Genomic DNA, 15,439 nt, shown 5'->3' with positions numbered 1-15,439 from the left:
GATGTAGGCGTGAATAGTGTCAACACAAAAACATATCTAAGTTGAAAAGAGTCATATATATGTGATAACACAGAAAATATAGGGCAACAACGCAAAACAGTAATGCATTATACACCTGGTGTGAAATGGAGAAAAGATGCAGCCATCTGAGGACCAGGTGAGCAGGAGAAATGGTTAAAGTGCCATTCAAATTGATGAAAAAGTCACACAATGCTGAAGTATGAAGAGAGAGCGGCAAAAGTGTTCATTAATTGTAGAAATTCGATAAAAAATCCACCATAACAAAGAGTAAGTAAGAATTCCTGCTGGGCATTTCCATGTGGAAAGAAGTTGCGCTGGAAATGATTGAAAACTAGTTTACCAGCGTCGTCAGCAATGTGTGAGGAGCCGCGTTGAGAACAGAGCTGTTACAGTATAAAACCAGGAAATGGCGGCAGCTGACTGTGAGCAGAAATGAAGCGCACGAAGTAGCGCTGAAACTAAGCAGGCATCGTGAGTGTTAAAAATTAAGGTAGGGCGCAGAAGTGAGGAGAAAGCGGCATCATCAGGGCGTGAAGTGAAGCACACTCGAGAGACAGGAATACCGCTTAGAGCGAAGCTCCGTCAGCGGGTCTCCTGTAATGACGGTCGCCACCTCGCAGCCCTACGCGCCACTCACTTGAGGAGAAAATGCCTGCGAGAGAAACGAAAGTTCACGAAATTGGAGCCAGACGGGTCTTCAAGGCTTCCCACAGCCTCTCCCGCAGTCCGACAGCATGCTGGAATGTAAGTAGTCACACCGGGTCCGTCGCCGTCTCCGCTTTCTTGGGAGAGCTAAGGTGACACCGCCATCTTCTGTGGGCGCAAGCCACGCCCCCCTCTGACCTAGCAAATATAGTCACCACAATCAAACCAAGTGAACCTTTATTACTATTGGAAGCCCTCCCTCCACAGGAAAGGAAAACTCTCACTGCACTAGTGTTAGAGCAAGAGTCCTGGTTTCTCACAGGACAGATGCTGCATGCTGCATCCTTAATGCAGGACACCACATATCATTGGAAATGCTGCTGCACAATGCAACCTCGATGTAGCATTTTGCATCACTGCTACATGGAACAGCTGCAATGTGCCACAGCCTCATTGTAGGGACCTTATATCACTGCTCCACAGCTGCTCAGAGCTTCTGCTTTGCAATTCATGCTAAACGCAGGACCACGCATCTCAGCCCTGAACCATTGATATGCAATGTATGTATGTATGTATGTATTGGCATACTTGTATAGCGCAATGACTGTCACCCAACGGTTATCCTGGCTCTTAGACTTCAGTAATCCATACAACGATGTTTCCAGCTACTGCCATGCTTACATTGTCCTAGGAAAAAGATGTGTTTTTAAAGCTTTCTTAAAGGAAGGGAGGTCTCCCATACTTCTCAATTATATCGGTAGAGAGTTCCACAGTCTAGCTGCGGTAAACCTGAAAGAGCGACCTCCCATCCTAGTCCTCACAAATTTGAGAACTACTACCAAGCAAGCTGAGGCCGAGCGGAGAGATCTAGACGGGATATACCAGGAGAACAAACCTGCAATGGAGACGGACCCTGACCATGTAGGGCCATGAACACCAGACAGAGGGCTTTAAAGTCAATCCGCTGAAGAACTGGCAACTAGTGAAGATCCGTGAGTGCCAAAGAGGAAGAGTCAGAACGCCGGTGCGAGAGGGCCAATTTAGCAGCGAAATTTTGTACTCGCTGCAGTTTTCCCACCAAGGTGACAGGCGCCCCCAGAAGTAGTGCGTTACAGTAGTACAACCTACTTAAGATGATATTACGCACTACCTCTGGCCTAGCCCGCACGGGAAGAAGAGGTAGAATCTTCCGCAGCGTGCATAGTAGTGCCATACAGGTGGCCACCGTTTTATTCACGGACACATCCAGCTGAAGATTGGAACCGAACATCACCCCCAGGTTCCGAACGGAGTCAGCCGGGAGAATAGTGCCCTGAAATGAGGAAGGCCAAAAATCCTGAGAAAGAGGCCTAGGGGTGCGGTCCATTGAGCAGTGCAACACCTCGGTTTTGGAGCTATTAAATTGCAAGGAATTGTGACTCAACCAATCCGCCGTAGTTGTCATACAACGGTGAAAGATTTCTTGTGACACAGCCTCCTTTCCCTCAAACGAGAAGATAAGTTGGGTGTCGTCCGCATAGTTGGTAACTGCTATGCCAAAGGATTTTTTCAACTTAACCAGGGGGCGGAGGTAAAGATTAAATTAAATAGGGCTGATGGCTGACCCCTGGGGCACGCCCTGCCCAACCCCTCTGATGTTGGATTTGAAGAGTGGCAAAGCCACCACCTGGTGTCTATTACCAAGGTATGATACTAGCCAATCTAGGGCCAAGCCAGACACCCCCACTTCCTCCAATCTCGGGATCAAGATTGTATGGAGGACCGTGTCGAATGCGGCCGACATGTCGAGCAGCACTAAAAAGGCTGCTCGACCTTGGTCGACACGCATTCGAAGATCGTCCAAGACAGTCACCAATGCTGACTCCGTCCCATGGGCTGGTCTAAAACCAAATTGAGCCACGTCCAGGCAAGCATTGGTCTCTAAGAAGCTGGATAGATATTTTTTGGCCAATTTCTCCAGAATTTTAATTGGAAACGGAAGTAACCAAATCGGCCTGTAATTTGCTGGACATGTGGGATCCAGTGTTTCCTTCTTCAGGAGCGGGGAGACCACCGCCAGCATCCACCACTCTGGGACCCGTGCCGAGCTAAAAGACTGACAGCATATGGCAAAAAGTGCCGGAAAGAGCTCCTCACGGAACAGTTTCCAGAATTTATGGGGACGCAGGACCTCACAACCATCCATATCCTGGATTTAAGGTACTTTGCTGAGTGGGCCTACCCTGGTCCCTATATCTGGTCGATCTGAACTTGTGAGTTTTTCCCAGTTCAATGTGGGCAGATAACCACAGTTGGGGATTTGTATTCTTACCTAAATCTTAAAAATGGCATATCTCTGGTTCAAGCGACAAATAATTTATTACATTTTACTCTAAGGTTCTAAATTGGTGGGGGATTTTTCTTGTGTTGTGTTTTTAATGTATTACTAGTTGAAGTGCTGCATAAATATTTTACACATTGCCTCTAAATTAAGCCTGACAGCATTTGTTCCAAGCTACCAGATGGTTACGCACAGGTTAGTTCGGGGTTCGCTTGTTTTTCACCTTGACAAGAATTGTGGTTGTTACTTGAATAGAGGTTCACCCCACTTGACTAATAACCCAATTTCGTACAATTGCGATTACAATTCTCAAATAGATGACTGTAACCCTCCTTTCAAGATTTCGGTCCGCCCGAGTAAGTGCAACAAGGACAGATGACTATGCCTTGTTTGTGAAGTTCACATACCATCCTAATCTTTCTGAGCTATCATGTGTGACAACAGTCACTTCAGTTGCTGCTTTGATAACAAGAAGTGCTAAGTTCCTCGAAAATTCTAGGTGTAGTCAAGCATATTACTCAAGACACAGAAACTATCACTTGGCTTCAGCCATTTTAGTACTCATCTCACCAAAAGAAGTGCCACCATATCTTGTCTAATAAATGCTGGATAGACCGAGGAGTAAGAGACTGCATTGGAAGCTGTCCAAAGGCAAGATGCCCAAAACGAATTCTCATTTCAGAAAGAGTGTGTCAGTGTACTTAATACATTACCCGATGAACCTGTTGGTAGAGAGACGTGCATTACTTCATCACAGCCTGTTCTTTCAATAAAATCTGTTCATAAGAGTGTTATTAACAAATCAAATGGGTGACAGTTTTAAATTATTAACAAAGGAATATTTGAAAGTGCAGTGTATAACGTGACATAGTCCATTAGACACCATTAGCCACCAGAGCACAAATGTGTGCAAGGTTAGTCGACAAGGTCAATATAGTAAGGAACACCCCGCGCAGCAAGCAGGAAATCCTGAAGCTGTGGCATGACTTGAAGAGGGCAGTGAAAGAGAAGAACAACAAGAACCATCAGCTGGCTCAGATGACTGGCGGTGGCCCTCCCATTTCACCAAGAACATTCACTGCATGGGAGGAGAACGTGCTTGCTATACTGCATCCAGAAAGGCTCACATAGATAGCTGGGGGAGTGCAGGCTGGTAAGTACAAACAAATATATACTATCACACTGCAAGGTACTAACTTGCACAACTACAAAGCTGCACCTCCTTGGCCCAATTCCATTCATCAGCACCACAATATCCAACACAGGTCTCATAGATGTAACATACACTCCATCTGAATCACCCCAAAGGGAGCTAGCAACATTCCCAGGGTTGCATGTGTACAGACAGCCACACCACAATTCCCACCAGTCCCCCTTGTCCCATAGCTCAGCAAGATAGAGCACTCCCCCCCACCCAGAAGCATGTGGAAGCCATTATATTGTTCACCTTTACCTCACAGGTAGGTATCCATCTTAACAGAAGGGGTGTCTGTGGGTGGGAGACCAGCACTACAACTCCCAACAGACCCAGTGTCCAACAGTTCAGCAAGGTGGAGCACCCACCCCACCCAGAAGCATGTGGCAGCCATTGTATTGTTCACCTTCACCTCACAGGTAGGTAGCCATTTTAACAGGGAGGGTTGTTTGTGGGTGGGAGGGCAGCACTACAACTCCCACCAGGCCCCATTGTCCCACAGCTCAGAACGATGGAGCACTCCCCCCACCCAGAAGTATTTGGCATCCATTGTATTATTCACCTTACAGGTAGGTAGCCATCTTCACAGGGAGGTGTGTTTGGGGGTGGGAGGCCTGCACAACAACTCTCACCATGCCCCCTGTCCCACAGCTCAGCAGGATGGAGCACACCACCCCACCCAGAAGCATGTGGCCGCCATTACATTCTGCACATCAAACTTACAGGTAGGTAGCCATCTTCCCAGGAAGGGATGTTTGGGGGTGGGAGGCCTGCACTACAACTCCTACCAGGCCCCCCTGTCCCACCCCTGCACAGGATGTACATCTCTCTCCCCCACCCAGTAGCATGTGGCAGCCATTAAATTTCCCTCATTAAACATACAGGTAGGTAGTCATCTTCACAGGGAGAGGAGTGTGTGGGTGGGAGGCCATCACTACAACTCCTAACAGGCCTCACTGTCCCACCCCTGAGCAAGATAGAACCCTCCACCTCACCCAGATGCATGTGGCCACCATTGTATTGTTTACCTTCACCTCACAGATAGGTAGCCATCTTCATGGGAAAGGGTGTTTGGGGGTGGAAGACCTGCACTAAAACACTCAATAGGCCCCCTTGTCCCACTGCTCAGCAGGATGAGTACTCCACCACACACCCAGAGAGATGTGTCAGAAAGTCCACCCAAATGTGGCAAGAGAACAGGTAAGTAGACAGTGCATGCACCCCACCATTCCTCTAAAAAAGCATGGAGTCAAATGACATCACCAGTACTCACATCCCACCAAAATTGACACAGATCCAATAGCCACTCACAGTGTGCAGACAACTAAGCGTACGTAACTGTCACAGAAACCAAAGTGTGACACACCAAATCACATGTAGAAGAAATTCAGGGCACAATCCTGCACAGCACTGAATGTCATGTGTAAGATCCATGGGGGCAGAGATTGAAAGACCATATGAAAACAAAGCAAGCATGGTCTGCAGAAAAAATAAAGCAATGCATATGACATTACAAAGGAATGCATGCGATAACAATGTCTAGTTCATGCCAGGCAGAGTAACCAACAAAGATGCCTCACATAAAGTCATTGTGCCGCTAGTCTGCATGTGGGGCATGGTATCCATTGACATGTCGCACCATGGACAAGTAATGTATGTACCTCCACATCATGTCATGATGCACAGTACTGTGCAGCTATACAATGGGAGAACTACTACACTTTGTGGTGCATTACCTATAAATAAGATACATATAACACCAAACTTGAGGGGTGGACGTCAATGACCATTTCTCCTCTGTCCCACAAGTGACCAAGAACTGACAGCAGAGGATGACAACACCAACCTGCAGAGCCAGTCTCTACCCCCGGAGCATGGACTCTCTGGGGATGACTCCCTGGATTTCGAGGATGCAGAGCAAGAAGCCGGCCCATCAGGCATGCCAGGGCGCAACAGGTCCCAGGACCCCACTGTCCCCCAGCCACAACATCAGCAACAACAACAATGCTGAACCCTGCTGTAACTACCTGTGCAGCCACCACCACCACTACCAGTGCTGCCTGCAAAACTCTCCCTGCCCCAGAGGATGACCACCCCACCCTACCCCACCAACTGCAGAGGCCAGGGAGAGTAGGTGGGTGCATAGAGTGGTGACGCAACAGGTCCGTGACAGCAGGGCAGGTGGGAGGGAAAGTGGGAGTCATCTGAGACTGAAGCTCTGGCCAACATCGCCAGAGTCCTTGGGGCTTATGAACATGCCCAGGTACAAACGGGCCAGGTTCGGGAAGATTCCCGTGAGCTCTGCCTGCTGCTGAGGTCCATAGACACCCACATGGGCCAAATCGTAGACCTCTTGGGCAAGCTAGTTCTGAGGGACAGGCCTGTGGCCCAAACAACAGCTCCACATCCCTCCAGTGGCCCACAGGATGGCAGTTCCCCAAGCTCCCCAGCGGCCATAGAGAGGGGGGTAGCCCTCACACCTCACTGGGCCCACAGCAGAGCCCCCCCTGCAAAACAATCAAAGGGCCATCCAAGTAAATCCCAGGGAGAATCCCGTGGCAAAACACCTGCCAAACGCCAGTCAAGGAGCCAGCCATTATGGCAGCCCTCTTCACTAATGCATTGACTTTGTTGACTGTCCTTCCCTACACTGCGAGGTTAATGGCATCCGTCTGGTGGACTGAGTCACCACATCAATGTGGTGACTACTCGATTGTCTCATCTTCCAGCACTGACAACTCATTGATTCCCTATTCACCTTTTTGTAAATATTCACTTCCCTATCACATATACTCGTTGTAAATAAACACTCCTTTCACACCTAGGTTTTTGCTCTGCTACAATGCTGCTACGTAGGATGTACGAGTCATGGGCAGAGCTGGGCAATTTGGCACAGACGTGTGAGGTAATCATTTACGCCTAGCACACCACTTGAACATAGATGGAATGGAAATGTTTCCTGTTCCTGTAGATGTGCTCACATGCCTGTGGTGGAACCAGGCCAGCATGTGCGCAGTCAATGGCACAAACAACATCAGGGATGTGCCCAAGGGCATAAAAATCACCCTTCACAGCTGCCAATTCATGCCTCTAGGGGAAATAGGTGTATCTGTCCTTGTAGCTCATCATAACGGACAGGACATCACATAGCACCATGCTGAGCATAGGTTGCAACATCCCACCTGCGGTGGACACCGTGTACTGGAATGAACCAGTAGCAAAGAAATGCATGGCTGCCATCACCTTACACATTGGTGTCAAAGCAGTCAGATACGTTCTGCCAGGCCGCAGGTGGGGCTCCAACAGATCACATAGGTCTTGTAGGGTGGGTCGATGCAGACGGAATTTCCATATGACGTCTTCATCCTCCATGTCTGCCAGAACTGTGAAGGGACGGTGCACATTTGATTGACTCCTAGGTGAGATGAAAGGGAACACACGTCAATTCAATCCCCCTATGAGATGCGTCCAACATCTTAGGTTTTGACTGACACCACGGCAACAATGACTGACATCGCTGTTCAGCTTACATCAAAACTTACATGTAGGGACACCTTCAGCTACACTGGTCGTACACTTGTCCACTGTTAACACAGTGAGTACCTCCAGAACAAAATCCGACTATGTGAATGCCCAAATGTATATTTCCACATCTTGCATAACCAGCACTGACAGTAGTTCATACAGCATATGTGTGAAGCAGCAACACTACTGGCTCCTACCTAGCTGCTGTACCTGCCACACCTTAGCACGTAAGTCGAACAGGGCAGACATCAATAACACAATGATCTCCGATCACTGATCTGTGGACATGCCCAGCAATATCACAAGTGACATGTGAGGGAGTACATGCCAATGTTTCCAATTATATACACCAACATGGCATGTATAGGCAGCAGTGGGCTGAATATCACATTGGCATTGTGTGCACTATCTTGTGCCATGAATCAGGTGTCTACTGTGCACTGTGGAGAACTGGCCATTGCCATTGACACAGCATAATGTGTCCATGGGTGCTGTCAATGTGCTACGCCACCCAAGTCACAGTCATTGTCAGCAAAGTATAGCAGCCATATTGCAGTAGAGACCGCCTGGCCCCTGTGGTGTGTCACCACCAATGCTCACCGCAATTGCGGGAGTGATATAAACATTGTGAAATGGTGGTTGGCATGCCCTGCCACCCTAATCAAGATCATTGTCAGCAATGTATAGCAGCTATAGAGCGGTAGCGACAGCCTGGCCCCTGCGGCTTTTCACCTCCAATGCCAACTGCAATCGCAGTAGTGATATACACATTGTGAAATGGCAGTTGGCATGGTCCGCTACCTAAATCAAGTTCATTGTCAGTAATGTATTGCAGCTATAATGCGTTAGTGACCGCCTGGCCCAGGCGGTGTGTCACCGCCCATGCCCATGCCCTTACAGCCAACGAGAACCGCAATCGCGGAAACCCAATGCATATTTAAAAATCGCGATAAGTGTGCTCTGCCACTGCGGGCCGGTCATTGGCTGCATTGGAGAAAAGCGGACCTGGAACACCAATTGCAGAGGCTTAGAACCACTAAAACTACCCCAGGGGGCTATAAGTGTGTGGTAGAGAGCCTCATATTTCCACTGCTTCCAGATACTGCTACCTGACACTCCTAACCACCAACTGCTGCTGCTCCTGTCTCCTGTCTCCAGACACTGCTGCCTGACACTCACCGCCAACTGCCGCTGCTCCTGTTTCCTGTCTCCAGACACTGCTGCTGTGTGATACACTGCCTACCATGCTAACTCCAGGTGAAAGGGGTTTGTAGCCTATTTTACACACGTCTCTTGCTGCATATCAGGATGGGAGGGACATTCATTATTTTTGCAGCCATACAGTGAAACAGCAAGTTTGGTAAGCTGGAGTCATGACAGAAATAGCCTGTGCAAATGGATGTGTGGGTCTATCTGTGACATTACCAAGAATTTCCGTCCAGAGGGGACTGATGGAAGTGTGTCTGACTTAATATTGCCAGCATGGATATCTCAGCATTAGGCACAAGAGTGAGATGCCAGAGGGTGACACTCTTGTAGGAAATGCACTTATGACACAGCAGATTGTTGTACTGTTGAAACGCCACCCTTCCATTTTCATCATTATGTGTTCTGACTCTCATGTGTAGGCACTGTTTGCCCTCTCTTATTGTCCCTGCATGTGACATTTCTGATGCCCCATATTAAACCTCAGTGTAATCCACCCTGGCCTGCATAGTCACTGCCCAATTTGACAAGGAGCCATCACTGAATGGACAGGGTGAGACACATGGGTTATCTGCTACCCTATCCATCAAAAGGATATCTCAGGCCAGTGTATTGCACAAGACAGACCTTGTTAGAAGGGTGTGAGATTGTGAGATCATGTCCCTAAATGTGGCCTCCATGACACACAGTGAGCCATTCACAGGGTAAGAACATTGAGGGGTGTTCAGTGTTGTAAACAGTGAATCTGCCCCGCCACATCTTTTCCAATATATGTCTTGTGTGGTATTGGTTGTATGTGTAGTGTTGTGCGCGTGGTATGTCTCGTGTGTGTGTTAGCGCGTGTATGTGTGTGCACGTGTGGAATGTGTGGAATGCATGCTCGGAGAGAATGTAGTAAGTTGAGAGTCAGTTGCTGAAGGAGAAGGGTGGAGGTTGCTGTTGTGTTCGGTGTCGCTGTACTACGTTTTACTTCATGAATAAAGAAGAAGTGAGGAACCTTAATGAGCCTACGAGTCTCTTTCAATATCTTGCTCAATCACAAACTGGACAGCAGATGTGGGCATCCTTCATATTGCTTTCGGTGCTGGCATTCTGCATGTTTATGAGATGTCCAGGTACTGTGTCCGCCCTCATACCTGCATGCATTTTGGTTTCATTATCACAGGCCTATGTACTACATGTCATGCTGTATTGTCTCTACTACACATGTCTGTGAAGTTGTGCTGAGTTTGTGAATGCTCCTGTACTGAGAGATAGTGGTACATGACCCAGTGTCACTGAAATGTCCTCCTCTTGTCTTCCATGGCTGCAGCACAAAGTCCACCACCGTAGGGCCGTATGGAGGGCCACTGCACCCAAGTTGCGGGCTCTGGGTGTCTCCAACCAACGGCACACACACTGTCACACAAGGTGGGATGACATCTGCTGGCTGAGCAAAAACGTGGCAGAGATGACGGTGGGGCAGCTCCCTCGGACTGGCAGGTTGGTGCGCTGGAGCATGACACCACTAATGGCAGGCATCTTGGCATCTTGGCAGTGACACAGCCAGAGCTGGATGCACATTTGAAGGACCATCAGCAGCAAGCTGGGGGTAAGTATTCTGGGAAGGGTGACTTTGGCTGTGAGCAGGGGTGGGTGTAGTGGCGGGGCTACGCAGACTGCCACGGAGACGGAATAATTCTCTGCACACGCCGCGTAGCTCCACTACGTGCCACCTGCCTCCCACCGCCTACCGCCCGCACTATGGAAAACTGTGCATGCTCTGTTTTTAAGAAGAAGCCGCAAAGAAGAAGGAGGGAAGCCCGGGGCCGCCGCCGATAAGGTAAGGTGTTTTAAGTTCTTATTTATAATGATTTAATAGTGCGGGCGGGAGGCCAACTCTGCTCTGCCCGAGTGTGCGGAGATTTGCCTGTTCCGCCTACTTCACGGAACAGGCAAAATTCCTCACATTCCGTGGGAGGAACGGAGCTGTCCGCCCACCCCTAGTTGTGAGTGACTGCATGTATTCCAAGCCTGAGCCAGTTCTGAGCTTTGTGATGTTGCTACTCTGATGCAATGGCTTGTAAGTGACCTCTGTGTTGGGTGCAGCTGTCATGCATTATTGCTACATGTACTTTCAATTGTCATTGATGTAATGGCCCTTGCCGTTGCATTCTGAGTTGTGGCCTTATGACATCGGCTGCATTGGGGGAGTCAAGGACATCCCATGGCAGTTAACGGCAGTGTGCCTCATCTGAGTGTGCTTTCATCAATGTGTGCAGTGCCACACCTCAAAATTGTGAGGACTACACATCTGACACCAATGTGCAACTGGAGTTGTACCCCGATATATTACATGGTGGATGGCATGAGCTCATGGCCATTGTGAACTGATGTTTTGGAGTCTGTATCTGTGTTGTCCCCTTATGGTGACTCCATATGTGACTGTGACAACCTGTTGGGAGGTACATATTTTGCCCTCCTCAGGTTCCTAGGTATGCTCAGAGGGATCTGTATGTTACACTGAGGCACGGTCAGGCTATTTGGCTGTGTGGGCATGAGATGGGTCAGTTATGCCAAGTTTGCATGATACCATGCAATTTTTGACTTTGGAATTAAGGTTGCACAATGTTACTGCACAGGGTGGTGTGCAACATGGGGGTATCATCATCTTGTTTTGTGCTTTGCTTGCATATGATGTCTTTGTGAATGGCATTAAACTGAACCTACGTCTCTGTCTCTTGCAGCATCTACAGTCGGCACAGAAGGACAAGAGATGGACACCAGCGGTAAGGCATCAGGCACAACTGCTATACACAAGCACACTGACACTGATGTGACCAGCGCCTCGGAGGGGGACAGAAGTCTGCTTGAGGAATCACAGCCAGAGACACCAACCTCAGCGTCATCTGATGCAAGCAGTGACTTCTCTATGTTGGTGGGCACAAGGAGAGGGCACTCTGCCTCCTCTTCCACCACACAGCGTCCAGTTCCCACCCTCGCACCTACTTCTACTAGTGCTGCACGTGCTCACAACAGTAGGAAGGGAAGCGTGTCCTTCCCCCAGGCACCGCTGCCCCTGTCCTTGTCTCCCCTGCTGCCCTCAGCATTGAGGCTGTGGACCTTTTGCGCCAGATGTGTGTGGGTCAAACAACTCTCCTCAATGCCTTCCTAGACCATGACAAAAAGTTGGCACAGGTAGTTGCCTTCATGGAGGGCATTCACCGGACTGTCCAGGACATTGTCCTTCACAGTGACGGTAGCCATTCAGCTGTCACAAGCTCAGAGTCCATCTCCAGTCCCTTTGGCCACCCCCTTGCCAGTGGCCGCATCTGACAAGAGTGACCACACACCACAGACCTCAGGCTCAAGATACACCACACGCAGTACACAACAGCAGCAGCCCAAGCGGTCTAGAGCACAGACACCATCACCCAAACAAACCAACGCCACCCCAGAGTGCAAAGGCAAAGGTCCTTCAGGTGACCCTCGGGGGCATCAAGCCAAGGAGCAGGCCTCAGGCTCACATGCCTCAAAGGCATACCTATGCAAGGACACTCCTGTCCCAAAAGTGTCTCACAAAGAAAAGCAATCAGTTCCCGTGCCTGCTGTGAAGCTGGTGCCTGCTAAGAGTCCACAGAAATAGTCCTCTAAGGCAGATTCACCCACAACCTCAATTCCCATACATGGCAATTGCATCTGTTGTGTGTTTTATGTGGATGTGTACTGTGTTTGAACTGTGTTGGTTCTTTCAGCTGACAACTGTTCTGTGTGTGATGTTCTATTTGCATGCCATTGTGTGTGAGTAGTGTGTGCATTGTGGTACATTCAGATGTGTGTTACAAGTGTAGTGCGCATTACTTGTGTGTCTGTCACATGCAGTTAGGAGGATTCCTGTTCCTGAGCTTGTTTGGAGTGTACCTTGGTGGTTTGTCCTATTTTTGTCCTGTCACTTGTCAGGATTGTGCATGTACATGCATGTGGTACACTATGACACCATGTTGACTTGATGGGTGGTGTGGTAGGTCTGTCTGTGTTAGCTTATTGTGCAATTGATCCCAGTTTGTGTCCATGATTGTTTTGAGATGATGCACTTCTTGTTTCTGTTGGGGTACGGTGTCTGTGCATTGGTCCTGAGTGACAATGTTATGTGCTCCTGCTCTGTCTGGGTTCCCATTGCCTTTCCACTGTTTTGTTGGCCGTATGCGGGCTTGTTGTACTTCTGTGTATGTTGTTTGTGAGGTATGTGTTTGGCTATAGTTTTTGTGCCAGCATTGGTTCAGGCATCCCTGAGTGCATGTGTGATATTTGTTTATGCACCCCAGGGAGTGGGATTGTTTGTCAGTGTACTCCCAGGACATTATTTGCACCATTCTGTCTGTTTAACACTGGTGTTGAGTGGTGCAGGTGTGAGGTGGGTGGAGGCGGGGTATGTGTCAAGGATCCAACATGTGTTTGACAGTCGTGGGGTGTGACAATGAGCCATGTGTGTTGTGTTGATGACATACACATGTCAAGTAAGTTGTGACAGATGTGTGGCTGATCACTGTTGGACTTCAGACACTATCATCCCTGTGCGTATGCATAGCTTGCCTTGCTGTCTCCCTGAGTTGTTGCACAGAGGTCACTGTGGTATAATTTCACTCACTGTGCCAGGCATGTCTGACATGATGGCCTAAGGGTGTTGTAATATGTTCCTTCTCTTGCATGTGTTGTACACATGCTTTGTGGCTTGCTCCATGTCTTTCCATCAATGTCCACCTCACTTTTGGCTGTACCATTTAGTGTCCTCCATTGCTGCTGACATCTGGTATGTGGATGTGGATGTGTGTCAATGTGGGGTGTGTCTGAGTGACTTGACAGGCAGTGTGGACAATTCAGTGGATGTTCATATGCAGTGTGAGTGTTCATTTTGTGATTGGACTCAGTTTGCTTGACATGAGTGGAGGGTAGGTGTGCGGAGGAGGGTTGCTCTGGACCTGAGCTTCTGTGCAGGGTGTTCCTCTTCAGCCCCACCTTCTTGGATAGGCTCCCTGGTTGTTTGGTGTGTGTAGTGCAGTGTCTAGGTACACCTGGATGGTTAATTGGGCAAGGGGGCACACAAAGGACACACAGCATATCCACTAACGGGTTTGGGGGCATAGTGTATGAAGGGCGGAGATGTGGGCCTATGATCTTTGAGGACGGCCCATGCCTGGCACTGCGTACTACATTGAGCGCATGTTTTCTAACATCTGCACCGCTACGATGACGTGACCGGGAGATTGCTGTGAATTAGCAGTTGATGGGTGACCTGGATGCGAAGGGGTTATTTCATGACCGGTAGTACATGTGTGGGTACACTTGTGGATGTGTTCCTGTCCCCACCAGTGTGTCTGGTATGGGCAGGAACCGTATTTCAGCCCATCAGTTGTGTGTTGTGGTTGTGTGCAGAGTTGTGTGATTGAGTACCTGCGGCGTTGTCTGCAACAGTGCATTACTTGCTGGTAGTGGATCAGGTACAGCACCGGAAAGACATGTAAAGCTGGATCCATTGCGGTCGGGACTGGGTGGAGCGAACCAGGAGTCTGATTTCATGCTCCGATGTTGTGTTTCTGCCTTCTCTGGTTGGATGGTTTCTCCACTGCGGTGTGATGGGCTGTTTGGGGCATCATGATTTGTACGGCAGTCGAGACGTCATTCCGCATGCCGGTGGGTCTCTATTGGCTCCTACCATTGCGGTGGTGGGTGCATTTTGATGGCGGTTCACGTCTCACCGCGGCGGACCGGAAATGGGCTACATTTGCACATTGTAATATGGCGGACGTGAGGACCACTGCTAGTGTGCGGAAAATGACATTTTCTGCCACCGCCAGTATTGCCAACCTAATTACCCCCTATGTGTGCATGCAATTAACCTCATCTGTGTCATAAAGGGTGATTTATCACCACCTTCCATTAACATATGGATTTGCATGTAGTGTACTAATCTTCAATTTCAGTATTACTATGATTTAATGTTTTTAGAAGTTCCTATTAAATAGAACATGAATATGGTGGTTAGTGTGAGGAGTTGAGAGTATATGGGAGCATTTCTGCATACCAATAAATCAATAGATACTATGCATGCGCATTGAAATAATCTAACCTTTAGTTTACGTAGTGTAGAAATAGAACTTATAAATGCTGTAGAAGATAGGCAACACGATTTTAAAAGAAAAGCTGCAGAACAAAAGACTAATATACCTCCATGGGCTCATAGGGAGGGTGATTGCAAGAAAGGTGAGACATATGCTGCAATGATTCTAGACTGACATCATAAAGGGAAACTTTGCATACTAAGACAAAAGACTGAATGTAACAATTATTTCATTTTCTAGTAAATGTGATCATACCTCCCTAATTACAGAGGGTTGTGCACTAAGAGGTGGGACTGATCTAGTCTATCCCAGAGTTTATTATATGTGTGATAAAAATGCTTATTTTAGATTGCCACAACATTGGTATGTGTGTTGTTAAATGGGTGTAGTAATTCCCAAAATCTACAGTGTGAATGAAAATCATGGAAC

The sequence above is a fragment of the Lissotriton helveticus genome, chromosome 7, assembly GCF_964261635.1.
Source record: "Lissotriton helveticus chromosome 7, aLisHel1.1, whole genome shotgun sequence".
In the NCBI taxonomy this organism is placed as follows: domain Eukaryota; kingdom Metazoa; phylum Chordata; class Amphibia; order Caudata; family Salamandridae; genus Lissotriton; species Lissotriton helveticus.
The sequence above is the reverse complement of the archived record's forward strand: the minus strand, read 5'-3'. Positions refer to the sequence as shown.